The 16,067-nt window shown below is 62.7% G+C and overlaps 1 protein-coding gene across 7 annotated transcripts in view; it reads right to left on the reverse strand.

Moving 5' to 3' along the window:
* MEF2D (myocyte enhancer factor 2D) overlaps nucleotides 1–16,067 on the reverse strand; it is a 56,799-nt gene that overhangs the window by 24,836 nt on the left and 15,896 nt on the right. For 6 of the 7 annotated variants that reach the window (XM_032204650.1, XM_032204649.1, XM_032204651.1 and 3 more), the window contains exon 2: nucleotides 11,937–12,006. The gene's annotated coding sequence lies outside the window, so the exon portion shown is untranslated. Of the gene's footprint in view, nucleotides 1–11,936; nucleotides 12,007–12,644; nucleotides 12,680–16,067 lie in introns of those variants that run through there. The other variant, XM_032204647.1, reaches the window with a different exon arrangement.

Consider the following 16,067-nt stretch of genomic DNA (forward strand, 5'->3'; position numbering starts at 1 on the left):
ACAAATGGCTCGTTGGCTGCTTGAATCTTTCCCACTTCGGGCACTGTTTTCTCTGGACACCAGAGGCTGAGAAAGGCCCAGTGCCAGGGGTGCCATCACCTCTCCGAGCGCGCACTCGGTACATCACCGCGCTCCCAGCACCGCGGGGAGGCGAGGGGCTGGTGCAAGGACTAGGAAAAAAGCAGGAGGAGCTTTCTGCAAAGTTTTCTTTGCAGCTTCTCCCTTCAGAGCCGTTTCCTTCAGCTGGCTGAGAACACGCACCTTCCCCAGCCTCGGCACCGCCAGCGGCAGGACGAAGCAGCAACAGCTCCGCATCCGGACCCGGGGCAGGACGCTAATTCTTTCCTTCTGCCGCAGCGCTTGGACGGAGCAACCCTCCGAAACGACGGCGGGTTTGCTATCCAAACCAGAGAGGAACTCTCCAGCAGCAACAATAAACACTGCAGAACAACGGGCCGTAAATTTAAAGCGAGTGAAAGGAAACATATTTTAACGTTACTCGGCTGTGGGACTCCTTCACAGGATGCTGTCGCAGCCAAGAGCTCACAAAGCCGGGGCCGAGAGGAGCAAAGCCCAGCCCTGCCCCGAGCCTTGCTCGTGCTTCTCGCACCAAAACCACGCTCCCTTCCCCGAGCTGCAAATAAAACCCAGGTGTCCCGACGCAAATCACCTTTCTCAACCACCACACCGCGTTCCTTGGAGCCTGCCCCGGCTGGATGGGGACGGCGCGTCCCGGCCCGGTGCTCGCCCACGCTGCCCAGAGGATGCTGCTCCTCCTGCTCATCCCCAGGGGAGAGGATCCAGAGCTGGCACCGGGGAGGAAAACGCCAAATTTGGGGCTCCGATGGGAGAAGGGAAGGATTGAGAGCAGCACTACGGAGCTTGCTGCTCTCCAAGCTCACCCACGGGGAGGTTTTTAAACTCCCCCCTTTTCTCTCCATGTTGCTGGTGGGGTTTTAGGGCGTTGCGGGGTTTCTTTTTTCCCCCGAGGTATTTTTAAACCCAGGTATTCTTTCAAGCTTCCTGGCCAGGTGGCTGTTTCAGAAAGCCCGACCACAGGCTCCACTTTCTGAGCAGCATCTGCAGGCACAAGGAACGTGGAGCGAGCACCGGGTCCCACCACGCACCTCGCCGGTGGGTCCCCTTCCTTCCCTGCGAATCATTTCAGCCCCCAGTCACCCACCCCAAAGCACTGGGGTCTCCCATCACCCTCCGGCACGCTCAGGGGGGACTCAAGCACCGGGACACATGTTCCCAAGCACCCAGGGCTCGGGACTTTTAAAGAGAGTTCAAACTCCTCACTAACTTGTAACGCGCGGGGCCTCGGGTGTTTTAATTCTGAGTAATATCCCCGATGACCCAACCATCTTTTTGCCCTTCTAGACAGCAGCTCCTCGCTCCTCAGCCTGGTTTTCTAAGGAAACGAGGCTCGCTCCATCACAGGACAAGGAGGCACCGACCCTGTGTGCCCACCAAGCCCAGGGGACGTCGCCGTCCCCAAGCCACGGCACTCCAACGAGTCGCACACCGGGGGGAAAGCCCAGCCTTTAATAAGACACCAGAGAATCCCCACAGCCCTAAAATTCAGCCCGGCAAAGCACGGGCACCTGGGAATCGCTGCGAGGATCAGAGGGACCCAAAACCCCGGGGGAAATTTGGCGTTGCCCCCGCGAGCCGCGCTGGGACGGGGCCGCATCCCTCCCACCCGGCACCCCCTCGCGCGCTCGCACCAGCACGACTGTCACGGCAATTAACACACATGCCAATTAACTGCGAGCAGGTGCTGGTTAACTCCGTGCTGAGTAATTCATACCCGGCTCCGAGCAAATTGCTTCAAATTGGAGAGACGGGCGAGGGAGCAGAGTTAGCATTTTGCAAATGGGGGAAGAAAGGAGAGGAGCAGCACCTCCCTCTCAGCTGGGAGGTGTTTGCACAAAACCAGGAATTTGGGGGGTGCTGAGCCCAGGAGCTGGGAAGGCACGAGAGCTGCCATCTCCCCCGAGACTTTTTTCCTGCATTCCTGACCCTTTATACATATTTACAGCCTATTTTACCATTTTTTAAATATTTCCCCTTGGCACTGCACGAGCAGCGGGGTCCTTCGCACCGTCCTTTTTCCATCCCCCCAAAAATCCCTGCGTTTCCCTAGGAGCAAGCGGGGGCGCTCAGGGTCTCACACCCACTTTTTGGGGCCTTTTTTGCTATTTTTAACGCACTTTTATCGCGTCCCCTTTTCGTTGCCTCCTCGCTGAAGTCAGCCGCATTGTGAGCTCAGCACAATGTCAGCTCCAATAAACCAAGCGGCCGCCGCGCAGCTGTAAAGGCGAGATCAAAACGGCGAACCCCAAAGCCCTCGGAATAGGAAGGCAAAGGCAAATAATCGTATCCTTTCCAAAAAAAAAAAAAAAAAAAACCACAAAAAAACACACAACAACTTTTTTCCTTTCAAGTGCTGCCCGCTCTGCACTTCTGCGTGGCCTTGCCCTTCCCGGTGCGCTCCCGGATCCACGCTCCCCGGGGCGCCAGGGCAGAAATCCGTGGTGGAAGCAGGGGGAAAAGGGACAGCAAAATCTGGAAGGAAATTTGGAGAGGAAGGAAAAGAAGAAAAGCGCTCCCCTGGGAAGAGGGTGCAGGGCCCTGCACTGCTCAGCTGGTGGAGGAGGTGAACGGGAGGGAGAAGGCCTGCCAGCGGCGCAGAAAATCCCCAAATTAAATCCAAAATTGAATCCCAAATTAAAGGGAGAAAGGCTGTTTCCCACCTCCTGCCAGGCACGAGGGAAGGAGATTCGCTGCAAGCAGCAACGTGGAGGCACCAGCGGCCGGTGGCAGGGGCCAGGCACGGGGAAGCACACCCCAAAATAAAACCACAACAGCCAAAAGCCAGCGCCTTTCCCCCGCCCCCCCCAGCACCACCCGCTCCCGCAGCACAAAACCACCCTTTAATGAGGATTTGGAGGAATTATCCCAAAGATGGGCTTATCCCTGCTTGGCATCCTTCGAGCTGGGGCATCCTTCTCCGGTCAGGGCAGGGAGGAGCCGGCGCTGTGTGGGCACCAGCACGGGGCCCCCCCTGTGCCAAACCCACAGCATCCCCCAGGAAAAGCAGCCGAGCCCGGGAGACACCACGCAGAGCCCTGAGAGCAGCCTGGCAGCACCCCCGGCCTCTCTCCCGTGGCAAAAGAGCCCTAAAAGCACCTGCAAACGAAGCAGCAAAGCGCAGCCGAGGTGTCCAAGCCCCCAGCATCGTGCGTCTCGGTCTCACCACGGCACGAACCGGCAGCGGCGCAGGGCTGCACTTCCACCTCCCAAGGCTACGGATTGAGCTCGGGTCACCTCTTGAACCTGACTGTTTAGCTGCAGTTCTTGCCTTCCTGTTTCCTTTTCTCGCTGGCGGCTGGGCCGGCCTTTTGTGCCTGAATTGTTGTTTTTTACATATCCTCTACGCTGACACCAAGGACTTTTCGTTTCCTCCTCGCCGGCTTCGGGATCCGAGGGACCCCGCTTCCTTCTCCCGTGGGGAAGGGGGGACGAGAAGCCCCCGGCGCTAACGCACGGTGCTGGCGCTCAGCTGGCACCGCTCCTCCTCCTCCTCCTCCTTCTCCTCCTCCTGCAACGTCGCCGCTTCGTGCTCGCCATCACCTCCCCAGCGAGCCATCGCCCCGCGCGGGTTCGCCCAGGATGGTGGCACCGGGCAGGACACGGCCACAGCTCCGTCGGGCACCGCGTGTCCGCGCGCCCCCGGCCCCGCTGCGCGCCGTGCGAAGGGCTAACTCACCAGCTCAGCATTGTTTAGCACCTCTTTATCTCCAAACCGAGATCAAAACCGCACAAACACGCTCGAGTCTCCTCCAAAGCTTCTATTCTGGTTTCAGGATGATGCTATCTGGGTTCCTGTGCCGAGCCTCCAGATGCAGGCAGGGGGGGAGGGGAGAGGAAGGCGGCCGAAACGCGGCTCCGGAGCAAACCTGGCTCGGAAGCGCAGCTGCAGGGCTCGCCCGAGCCCTCCCAGGGGCCGAATCCTGCTCTTGGAGCAGGTGCAGAGCCGGCACGATGCGGCGAGGAGCCTGGCAGCGAGCGGGCGGGCAGGTCCCTCCCGCGCACCCGACGCCCGGTGCGCGCAGCCGGAGCAGCGAGTGCCCGGCTCGGGCGGCTTCCCGGGGAGGGGGCTCTGCAAAAACGGCCCCCGCTGCCGGCGCAGGATCCGTCCCACCAAGCTGCAGGTACAGACCTCGGGAGGCTCCAGAGAGCAGAATCGAGGCTGGATTCAATCAGGCCCCCGAGGAATTTGAAAAGATACATATATTCCTGACCCAGATTCAGGCGTTCTCTGGAGAAAAGCAGATGCCAACCGCGCCGCCGGCTCCGCCGAGCTGTAACAAAACCGCGGGCCGTGCCAACAGCGGCCGAGCCCGGGGAAAAAAAAAAAAAAGCACAGCCCTTAAATGAGGCTGGAGAAGCAGCGTTCGCAGGGGGGGGCTTTAGAGGATTTGGGGAGAGCATTAACCAGGGGCACGCTGTCTCTCCCCCTGCAGCTCCTGCGCTCGTCTGTGCCGGCGTCACACCGGGCGCGAGGCGAAGGGGCCGCGACGAGCCGGGGGTGCCCTCATAGCCCGTGGCCGACCACATCCCCGAGGTCCCTTTCTCACCCTCCCCGTGCCACCGGCACGGCCGGAGCCGACGGAGGCTCGTGGCTGCCCACACCACTTAAATGGAAAGGACACGGGGGAAGGAAGCGGGGAGGGGGCCCCCCGGACAAGGTCAGCGGCGCGCCCGCGGCCCTGCTCGGCGCTGGCCGAAAGCCAGAAGCCACCCAGGGACGCTCACGCTCTGCAAAGGCGAGAAGGCGGCTGCTGGGAGGAAGCACCCATGGGACTGGGACGCCCCCCGAGGAGCCACCCCATGGGGACAGGGCAGGGGAGCACAGGTCGGAGGCATCAGGCCGGGCAGAGCTTTGCCAAGCGACCTCCGAAGCGCCCTTGAGCACGGGACGGCTTTCGCTGCCACCACAGCCACCACCTGGAGCGGCACGACCTTGGCGGTGGCATCCCCGCGGTGGCACCCACACGGTGGCACCCCCGGAGGTGCCACCCACACGGTGGCACCCCCGCAGGTGGCACCCAGCCCTCCCAGGCGCTGTCGGGGCCGCGGATGGTGCCGGGGAGGGTCCCGCGCCCACCCCGCGCGCCCGCCGTCACCTGCGATGCCGGGGTCCCATGGCGAGGCCGCTTCGCCTCCCTCCCGTCCTCCATCCGTCACCAGCTCCGGCGTTGGGGAGCGGGGTAATTTTCCCTCGGCACTAAGTACAGTTTTCTAAATGAAGGGAAGCCAGAGCCCATTATCCGGCTCCGTCGCCCACCCCCACGGCTCCCTGCAGGGCACGAAATAACCACCTGCCAGCTCCCCGTAGCCATGCGCCGCGGCAATGATATCGCAGCTTCCCCTGTCACTATTGTCAGAGCAAAATTTAGATACCTGGTAATGAGGAGGTTTAATATGACAGATGAGAGGTTGACTCATTAAAAAAAAAAGGGAGAGAAGGAGAGGGAGCTGAGTTAGGGGGGATGGATCCTGCGCTCCGAGCCCGGATGGAAAGCAGGAGGCTGTCAAATCGTCCCTGTGCTTGGGGGGGGAGCAAAAACAGGGCTGGATCCCAAAGCAGAGGAAGAGGGGGGAGTTTGGGTTGAGGACTTGGGGAGGAAAGGGGAGGAAGGGGGAAGAAAGGGGAGGAATGGATGGGGAGGGATGGATGGGGAGGAAAGGGGAATGGATGGAGAGGAAAGGGGATGGATGGAGACGAAAGGGGATGGATGGGGACGAAGTAGCTGCAGTTTTGGGGTCACCCAGCCCTGCTCCCCCAAGGGCAGCTCAGCTCCTGCACCCGGCGGTGGCGACGCTTCGGTGTTTCGCTTTGAGGTTTTCTCTCTCGAATGGGAAACCGTGCAGCACCACACCAAGGAGGGGTGGGGGAGCCGAGGCGGAGCGGCGCCACGCGGCGCCAGCGCCTGTTACGGTAAGCGCCGGGTATCCACCGTGAGAAGGGTGCAGCAGGGACCCAAACCTCTGCTCCTGAGCACGAGGGTGCACCCCTGGGCCACCAGAAGGATGCTGACGGCTCAAAAATCCCAAAATACAACAGGCCTGATGGGCACCACCCCTGCCTCCAGACCCCTGCCTCGACCAGGACACGGGAGCGCGGCTCCGCACTGAGATTCTGCAGGGGGAGGAGGGCGAAACCTGCCCAGAAGGAAAGTCTGGGGCTCTCCAGGAGCGGGGCCGGGTTTTCCCCCTGTGACAACGAGGACAAATCTCTCCCCAGGGTGGGTTTTACCCAGGGGAAACTCCACGAGACCCGGCGGTGGCTGCTGCTGCGCCGTGCCATCCAGGAACGCGATGGGAACGCAGAGCCTGCTGCTGTGCTGGATGCCCGTGGGGCTCAGCACGCCGGAGCATCCCCGAAAAGGATGAGGGAAATCGGGCAGCAGCACTGGGAACATCCAGGGCTGGGTTTGCGCCTCCATCCCAGCCACCAGACCCCATTCTCACGGCACAAGTCAGCCCGCGGCACGTCCGCGCGCCTCCCTGCCCAGTTCCAGCCCCAAATTCTGCTCCCCAGCCCCTCAGTGGAAGCTTTCCACCAGACAGAGCGATTTGGGGAGTAAAGGGAACAAAGATCCACGTGCAGCCCTCGCTCCTCGGGGCGAAGACGGCGGCAAAGGCTGGCCTGGGGGTGAGGATCCGGCCCCGGCTCGCGGAGACAGCTGGCTGTCAGCTGCTGCCGCTCGCTCTCCAGTGCCCCGTTCATTCCCATTCCTGTTCCCATTCCCGGCACAGAACCTGTCCTCCCCGCCCCGTGCAGCTGGCCCTGCTGCAGGCGATGACTGGGGCCGAGCCGGGCCAAACTGGAAAGCCAAAACCAAACCGAGCCGTGCAGGGTCCCTGTGCCGAGGGCCGCCGTCGGCTGCGCCAGCCGGCCCCGCTGCGGTGTGTTTCCTATTAGTGGGGAAGGCAAAAGTGGAGCTGCTTTAACCCCATCCGTGTCCCACGGCCCTGGAGCTAATCCTTGGGTTTTGAGAAGCTTTGGGGTTTGTTTTTGGCACGTTTACATGGCTGCTTGCACCCCGAAAACGCCCGGCCCCGTCCCTCGCCGCGGCGTCCCCGTGACTTGCTCACGCGCACGCCCACGTCACATCACGCCTCTCCCCGAGGGCGTTCGGGAAATGCAAATAACCCCAAAACAATGCAAATCACCCCAAAACTCCGTGAGGGATGGGCGGCCAGGCTACGAAAAGCCTCGGCACGCCGCGGGGCCCGCAATTTTGGCCACCCCAGCGAGCTGCGGGGGCGAGCACGAGTAGATGCCCGGCCCGGCGGCGCTGGGGACGCTGGCTGCAGTCACGGCCCCGTGAGCCCGACGCCGCCCGCGCTCCCGACGCGTTTCCTGGCCCTGCCAGGAATAGAAAGCAGGAGCCTGAGTCACCGCCCGGCCCCGTGCCCGTGCCCAGCTCGCCCCCGAAGCCCCCCGAGCGCGGGGAAGCTGCAGAGATGCTCCCGCACCCAGCGCCGGGGGCACCCGCGGGACCCGAAGGCAGCCGGGAGCCGTCAGGGGTTGCCCAAGTGTTGTGGGTGAAGGCGAGTCCCAGTGGGGGAAAGTCCTCTTGGAAAAGGGAAAATAGGGAAAAAAAAGAGAAAAAAAATGTGGCCACAAGGCTTTTTTTTTTTTTTTTTTTTTTCTCTGCAGGCTTCCAAATTGTGGGGGGGGAGAAACCGCGTGGTTTGCAGGAGGAACAAGTTGGCGGGTAGAAGTTAAAGCGCTTCAGCCAAAATTTTGGCTTAAGAAAGGGGATTTAAAAATAAAATTAAAAAAAAAAAGAGGTAGAGCAGGAGGAGGGAAGCAGTCTCCCAGCAGGCCAGGAGCAGGTAGCGGGACCCGGGTTTGGTTTCCAAAGATCAGGGATGGGACCCGCAGCCACAAACCCCGTTCCCAAACAGTGCCAAACCCAGAGCGAAGACCCCGCCGAGCCCCCCCAGCACTGGCTAAATGTTGGTTTTTAGCCCAAATTGTGGCGTTTCTCACCCACCCCATGGTTGTTGCCACCAAGATCTCAGTGGCCACGGAGAAGCCTCTGAGCTGGGTTTGGTCCTTCCCCAGATCCTCTTCCAAGGGCGGCGTGCTAAAGAACTAAAAGAGCTAAAAAACCTAAAACTCGTCCTAAAAATCCCACCCTCCAACAGGCTTTGCACCTAAGTTTCCACAGAAATGCATCTTAAAATTCTTACTGGAATTAGCAGAATTATTACCGGGGTGATTTGCCCTAACCCAGGTCCATCCGGGATCAGAGCAGTCCCGGCCCCAAAGCCAAGAGGAACCCCAAAAAAGCGCAGGGGCAGAGGCGTCCGTCCCCAAACCCCCATGGTCCCTGCGTCCCCACACCAGGAGATGGTGACGGGAAATCCCCAGGCTCGGACACCTCCGAGACTTCTTATTCCTGGGGGGCAAGCCCACATCTGAGACCCCTCCACCTCCGTTGGTCACCCTCAGCCCCCTCGGATGGCACCACCAGCCGAAATCCCTGGAGAGCTCACCCCACTCCTCCTGCACACCCAGCAGCTGGGGAAATTTGGGCACAGCACCGCCAGCACCGACCCGTTTTGGACCCCAATTCACCTCCCTTCTCCCCCCCAAAAAACCCCTGGAGAAGCCACGCCGGCCGACCTCGAGCATCCCTGCATCCCTCAGGGCCAAACCCCTACCCTGAGTTCCTCCACATCCGCTGGAAGGAAAGCAAATTTTGGGTCCCCCCACAAAAAAAAGGCTCCCTTCCCACCCTGGGGGGGCCCCGAACCGGGGCAGGGCTGAGCAGGAAGGTGTTAAAAAACCCCAGCACCGACCTCAGGGGGGAACCCCCGGTAAACAAGCGAGCTGTGGGCGAGTAAATAGGGTGGGCTGCTCCCCGCACGGCTTCCTGTTTGCTTTCACAGATCCGGGCTGCCACGGCCACCGCCGAGCACCGGCCCCGGGGTCCCCTCGGCGCCTGCGAGCCCCCGGGGCGAGCGGGGTCCCCCCCTCCCCGGGGCATCCTCCCCGAGCCACGTGGAGAGGGGACAAGGACGGATCCGTCCCGTGCCATCGCTCAGCGTCCCCCTGGGGGGCTGTGGTGATGGGTGGGGGGCAAAAGTGGCCCCCACCCGGATGGGTTTTTGCCGTGTTAACCAAGCAGCCGGGCTCGGAGCGAGTTTTCCTACAGTTTTGGGGGAAATCCCAACTCTCCCATCTCAATCCCATAAGCAAGACGCATCCTCCCCCCGTGCCTCAGTTTCCCCTTCCCTGTGCAGCTGATCTCTCCGATATGGGACCCCCCCACACCCCAAAAACCCCAAGCTGTGGGTACGTGGGGCTAACGGGATGCTGGAGCTTTGTGCCAGAGCAAATGGGGGGTGTAGGGGAAGCAGCCCCCCCCAGGCACAGCGGGGAGGCTGATAAGAGATAAGGGCTGCAAATCCCAGAAGGTGATCGGGGTGGGGGGCCCCGAGCTGTTTGTTTGGCTCCAAACCCTGCCCCCGCGCTTACCAGAGAGGGACAAAAAGGGGGGAAAAAAATAAAAAATAACTAAAAAAGGAGGGAAATTAAAAAAAAAATAAAGAAGGGGGAGAAAAGCGCAGCACCCGCCCCACAACAACAACAACAAAACTCCAGAGAAAAAGGAGCTCGGGGAGGAGGTGGCGGCGGGCTGGGGGGGGGGGCAATAAAAGGAAACCCAGTTGGGCTGGCAGGGCTTTTAAAGCGACGCCTGTTTTAAAAAAAGCAGCTGCTAATTTTAACTCTCCAGTGGAAAGAGTGAGCGGGGCCTTCCAGGAGACAGCCTGGCTGCGGCCCTTCCACGTCCGCGGGGCGCTGGCGGCCGGGAGGAAACGCGGGACGGGGCGCAGGGCAGGGGGGGGACAGGGCAGGGGATGCAGCCCCCGGTCAGAGCCATACAGCCAAGGCAGTGGTTTGGTGTGGCGGGGCTGGCTCTGCCCCCAAAGTTGAGGATTTCAGCCCCAAAAATGGTTTTCGCCCCCTCCTCTCCGGCGTCGGGATGCCCGCGGGTTTTGGCACCCGCTCGGAGCCCCCCGGAGCTGAAAGGAGACCTCAGGGGGCAGGGCTGGAGGAATCGCCCTGCCAATTCCTCCTCTCTTTTGGGATGAGAAGGGCATCCCAAAAACCCCCGGGGGGGTTGTGGCGAGACCCTACAGCTCCTCCAGCGCCCCCCTGCCCCGTGCCAAACCCAGCGGGTGAGGGGCTGCTCATGGCTACGGCACGGTGCGATCCCAGCGGCCGCAAGCCCAGGTGTCCACCAGAACTAAACCTCCAAAATTCATAAAAAGAACGTGGCGCCAGGCCCGGCAACCTCAGGTCTCTTCTCCATGAGAGGGAAATCGGCCTTTTTGCTGCAAAATCCCATAAAGAGAGAGAGGCAGCAGGCTGGCACAGCCCCTGCAGCTGGCGCACGCGGTGCCGGGCACGTGATTTCCTGAGCGGCGATGCGACTGTCTTCAGGACACGGAGGAGTCGATGCCGTTAAGGTCACGGTCCCAAGAAGAGCTCCTGCATCAGCCCTGCTCGGGCAGAGCAAAATGGGGCACAAAATGCCCATCGAGCGCGGGCACCGAGCGCCACGGGACGTGAGGATGTGGCTTGGAGGGGACAAAAGCGCCCGGCGCCGGTCGCCGCACGCCTCCGAGGCTGGGCCGATCCCTCTGCTCCTGTCACTCGGTGAGCCGGGGGGGGGACGAGCTTCAAAGCAGCCCCCAGAGGTGTTTTTGGAAGCCACCAGCTCCACGTGCCGGCCGTGGAGGTGCGGGGATTGCTGAGCTGCTCCTCCTTGGATCCAAACTCAACGCCTGCACCTCCAGCGGCGCCTCCAGCCCCAAACCCGAGCGCTTGTGCTGACGTAAAACACGCAGAGACACCGGCCTCCAGCAGCATTTGGGGACGAATGAAGGCTTTTAGAGATCCCGCTGCTGCCCCCCGGCATCCTGAGCGGAGCTGGGGGTGCCTCAGGACCACGGTGCTCGGGAGCCAGCCCTGTCCTCACCCAGCCCTGCGCCGTGTCCCCGGGCTCGCCACGTCGCTGTCACACGCGGCAGGACAACATCGCCCGACGCTTCGCCTGCCCCCATACAGCAGGACCACCCACCGCTTTGCCCCGCGGATTTACGGCAGCAGGAGAAGTCCTTGGCCCCGACCTTGCAGGGAAATGGGCAAAGCTCTTCCCATCTCCCAGCCCCAAGCCTCCAAACAGCTCACCTGCCCCCTCTCCGGCACTAAAAAAGCCATCTCAAGCCAGCCAAAGTGCTTGCTAAGCGGAGGGAAGAGAGTCCCCTCCTTTCGGGAGCTGGGCTCGGATTATTTTTAAGACCTTTCCTTTTATTGATCCGAAGAGCAGAGAGGGAACGTGCATTACACGAAACCAAAGATTCCGCACGAGCGAGGGACGCGGCTTCGGCTCTCCCACAAGCTCGTTACAGCCGGCGGAGATGCAAACATTTACCGTAAGAGCAATAAAGAGGCAAAGAAGGTCAGGAAGGGAGAGCGCGCAGACACCGAGCCCTTTCTGAGCCGCACCGCAACGCCCTCCCTCCCTCCTCGTTCCTGGGGAAGGCGAGGGGACAAAATAACAGCGGCTCCTGCCCGCAGGGCTCGTCCAGCCGACTGCCCTGGGACAGCCTTGCCCATAAAATTCCCTGCCACGGGGGCTGGAAGCGCCGCCAGCCCTGACCCACGCCGCCGTGCGCCCAAGAGGCTGCTCCAAGGAGCGTGGCCGCGGTGCTCAGCCCCTCAGGTGCCCGCTGCAAAAAATTTGGAGGTGAGCTCCCGGCGAAGATGGGGCCAGGGGGAGATGCTCGTCCCGTGGAAAGCAAATCTGGGAGGAAAAGGGTTTTTTTGTCCCCCCTACCTGCTACGCGGACTCCTGCATCTTGGGATCCTGCCAGCCGAGGAGCTGCGGCCACCACTCGTCAGTCAAGCTGCAAGAGGAAAAAGGGAACGGCCGTGAGGCTGAGGGGAGGGAGGCAGCAAATAGGGCACGGCACGGCCGGGGGGTCCCCTCCCATGGTGACCCCGCAGCCGGAGTGGGGACAGCCTGCACGGAGCCCCGGGGAAGCAGCCGAAAGCCCTGATCCTAAGAGGCGTCGGTGCCAGGAGGTGTGACGGGGCACAAGTGAGGGAAAAGGGTGACAAGAGCAAGGTGAGAGATGAGTGCAAGGACAGTGGGGAGAAAAAGAAACCGAGAAGAGCCTGGGAATGAAAGCAACCATAAAATCCAAGTGATCATTAACCCAGGGCAGGGGCAAGCGGCCGCTCCGCGCGAGCAGGGCGCTGCGGCGCGGCACCGGGGCTCCGGCACCGACTTCCCCGTTTCCCTGCAAAGCCTTGCACGTGCCCACCGAGGAACGGCACCGACCTGCGGGCTCGGGACGCTCCCCCCCGGGGAACAAAACGCACGAGCTGGGCCGACGGCGGCCCTGGCGGGGAACCCAACGAAGCAGCCCGGGAGGAAACGCGGCGGCGAAGCTCATCCCACTCGTGACTCAGAGGCCGGCCGCGGAGACGACCCACGCGGGGCAGAAACGGGCTCGCAGCCCGGTGCTGGTCACTCATTTACCAGCTGGCTTCCCGGTGTGGCCGCCACCGTCCTCCAGGTGACAGCAGCTCTGCTCCGCGGGCGAGGGGAAGGTTTCGAGGGGAAACTGAGGCACGGAGAAGCGCGCACGCGGGGCGGCGGTGGCGCAGCGCGCGCGCCTGCGCTCCCGAGCCGAGCTGCAGCCTCCCCCCCCCCCCGGCGCCTGCGAAGCAAAGCAAGGAATTGTGCTCGGCTTTCCGGCGTCCGCGTCCTCCGCTTCGACCACAAAACCAGCCTTCCTCTCCCCGGCCGCCTCCCCCCTCCCACGGCCAGCTCATTTCCTGGCATTACAAAATTCAGCCCCAACAAAGAGGGACCCAGGAGCGCGCGGCTCGCACCGGGGCTGCGCCTGCCCCCCCAAAAATAACGGGGGAGCTGCGGACGGAGGGGTCCCGGGGTGACCCCGCAGCAGCTCCCGGCCACATTTTTGTCCCCACGCCACGCAGGATGGGGCCCTGTGGGCTGCAGGACAGACGGACGGGTCTGGCTCCTTCACCTCCGCAACGGGAGAGCTGCGGGGCCGGGGATGCCGCGTTCGGCCTCTCCCCCTGCTGCACCTGCTGCATTGAAGAATTCCCAGCCCGACCAACCTGTTGGCCAAGCACGACCCTCGAGGGCCACCCCTCGGTCTCCTGTTACCAAAAAGAGCCGTGTCCTGCCACACCGGGCAGCAGGACAGACAGACAACCAGCGGGAGCTTCGCCCTGCCCTTTGTGCCCTTTCTACCCGGCCTGGTGTCACCGCAGCAGAGCCAGGTGTCACCCACAGCCCAGGAGGGGGTGGGTGGGGAGCACCAGCGGGCCCACGGCACCACCCTCACCCTGGGGGCTGCACCCAAACCCCGACACCAGGCTGCGAGGTGTCCCCGTGCCCATTCTGCCCCGGGTGTGTGCGCCAAGCCCCCCTCCCAGGGGGTTTCTCCTTCCCTCGGCCCCCCGGCGAGGCTCGGGGCGCTGCTGCTTGGCACAGCCCCGTGCTCCAAGCAGAGAGCTGGGTGGAGGATGTGCTAACACGGGGATTGTGCTACGAGCTGCTGCTTTTGGTTGCCAGCTGATCCCCTGAATGCAAAAAAAAATAAGGAGGGGGTCACATCGAGACCCCGCGGGGACCCCAAGTGCGCCCACCGGAGCCTGGAGCCGTGCCCGTGCCCACCAATACAGAAACACCTCTGCTAACGCAGGTGGCAGCACCAGTGCTCGGCCACTGTTCCCAAACGGTGGCAAAAAGGGTTTTATTTTCCCCCCCCCAGGGCAAAAAAGTATTGGGTGTTCCAAACCGTGCGTTAAGCTGGAAAAAAAAAAAAAAAAAACAAACATATGGGAGCGGTGGAGGCGGCACAGGGCAGCGAAATCCCTTTTCGGAGTGAAATGAGGGGAGGAAAAGGGGGAAAGGGAAGGAGATTTTTGTGTCCGGCCGCACAGAAGTGCTGACCAGGCAAAAAAAATAAAAAATAAAAAATAAAAAAACCTGTTCCTGTTCGGAAGCCCGAGCTTCGGTTTCGCCCCGCGTGGCGAGGGCAGCAGGAGCATGGGGCTGAGGCATGGCACTGACACCCCGACCTCCCAGCAGGATCGGTCCCACGTCGCTGCTGGAAGCCAGCCTGAGGCAAAACGAGGCAAAATAGGGCAAAACGAGGAGAAATCAGGCAAAATGAGGCGAAATCGGGCAAAACAAGGCGAAATTGGGCAAAATGAGCCTGGCTGCCCCACCAGCCTCGCGCCACAGCTCTTATCCCCAAGGGCCTGTTGGAGGAGGGTGGCCAGGACAACCTTCCTCGCCTGGCACAGGGGGCTGGAAGGCCCTAAATCCCACAAACGAGGCCCCAGCCCCCTCATTAGATCAATCCTGAGCTAATTAAGCCGCCACCATCAGAGGAAAGCCCTGCCATGGCCGGCTCCTCACGGGGTGCCCACATCCCCGGGGCCACCGGCACCCGGTGCCACCATGGGGATGGCCGAGAACTGGGGGGGCAGTGTGAAACGGGGGGGCCCATGGGGCATTTTTGCCCCCCCTTGGGGCTTCTCCATGCCAAGGGGCCAAGACGGAGGCGCAGATTGCGGAGGGGAAGAGCGGCCCGACCGCAATCTCTCCTTCCCTTTTTTCACGTTTCCTCTAGCAACGGGCCGGGGCCGCAAACATTTGGGCTCCAAACCCAAACTTCCCCCTGGGCCGCTGGCCGATCCCGCTCGGGGGGCTCGTCCCCCAAACCTTCTGCTGGCCCCAAACCTTCTGCTGTTTTTCTCCAGTGCCTCCAGCCCGCAGCGGCCGCTGGAAAAGAAATTAAACCCGAGGAGCCCGCGGATGGGAGAACAGCGGGGGGAAGGCGTGAGGGACGCTGGATGGGACGGGAACGGGGACAACACGGGGACAAACCACGGCCCAGGTGCACCCAGGACACCTCCACGCGGTGCCCGAGATGCCCCCGGTGCTCCCCCAGCTCAGGGACGGAGCGGGGCAGCTCCCAGCTCCGGGCAGCGATCGCCGAACCCCAAAACCATCTCCGGGCTCTTGGGGAGGTCGCCGAGCGCACGGCACGGCCCCGCCAGGAGCTGGGGGACGCGGAGGGGGGTGCCGGGGATGGGGCCGGGGGGGGGGGGGGGCGGTGCGCCCGTGTGCGACCGTTGCAGCCGCCGAGTTTCGCTCTCGCCAGCTGAGTTCCCCCTTGGGCGGCGGAGATGCAGAAGCGAAACCTGCAGCTGGATGGACGCGGGCTGGGGGGGGGGGGACGGCGGGGTGAGAGGCACCGGCGGGGGTCCCGGAGCACCCCGGGGTGCCGTGGTTGGGATAGGGATGTCTGGGGAGGGGACACAGAGGTGGGATGAGAGGGGGGCTCCTCGGAGGCTCGGTGCGCTCGCCCTGCTCCTGCTCCATCCCCGGCACAGCTGGGGCAGGAACGCGCCTCGTAACCCGGGGGGGGCTGCACCTGGGGTGGCCCCGTGAGCTCAGCCGTCCCCAAAAGCCCTCCTGGTGGCGACAGCGCCCCAAGGAATCCCCGGGCACCCGCTGAGGCTGCAGGGAGGGACCTGTGTGGGGTGGTCCTGGGGTCTCGGCCCTCCCCGAGCAGGGAAACTGAGGCACGGGGAGGGCCACAAAGCGAACAGCAGAGCTGGGAACGCAAATTCCCCCTCTGCAGCACCACCCCGGTGCCCGAAACAGCCCCAAAACACATCAGGACATCCTGGGGGAGGAGGGGAGAGGGGGCTCCTGGCCATAAACCCAAACGGGGGCGCCCCGTACCCCACATGCTCAGCATCTGCTCTCGCCCCGTGCTGCCTCGGGCCACATTGCCACCTGCTGGCACCATCCCGGGGGGCCCCAAGCACCCACGCACCCCGTCACGGGTGGCACCTTCCCCTCCCTGCACCCAAAGGACCGAGCAGCTCCCCGGGAAGGCCGCCCCGCAGA

Source organism: Aythya fuligula, chromosome 28 (genome assembly GCF_009819795.1).
Source record: "Aythya fuligula isolate bAytFul2 chromosome 28, bAytFul2.pri, whole genome shotgun sequence".
Taxonomy (NCBI): domain Eukaryota; kingdom Metazoa; phylum Chordata; class Aves; order Anseriformes; family Anatidae; genus Aythya; species Aythya fuligula.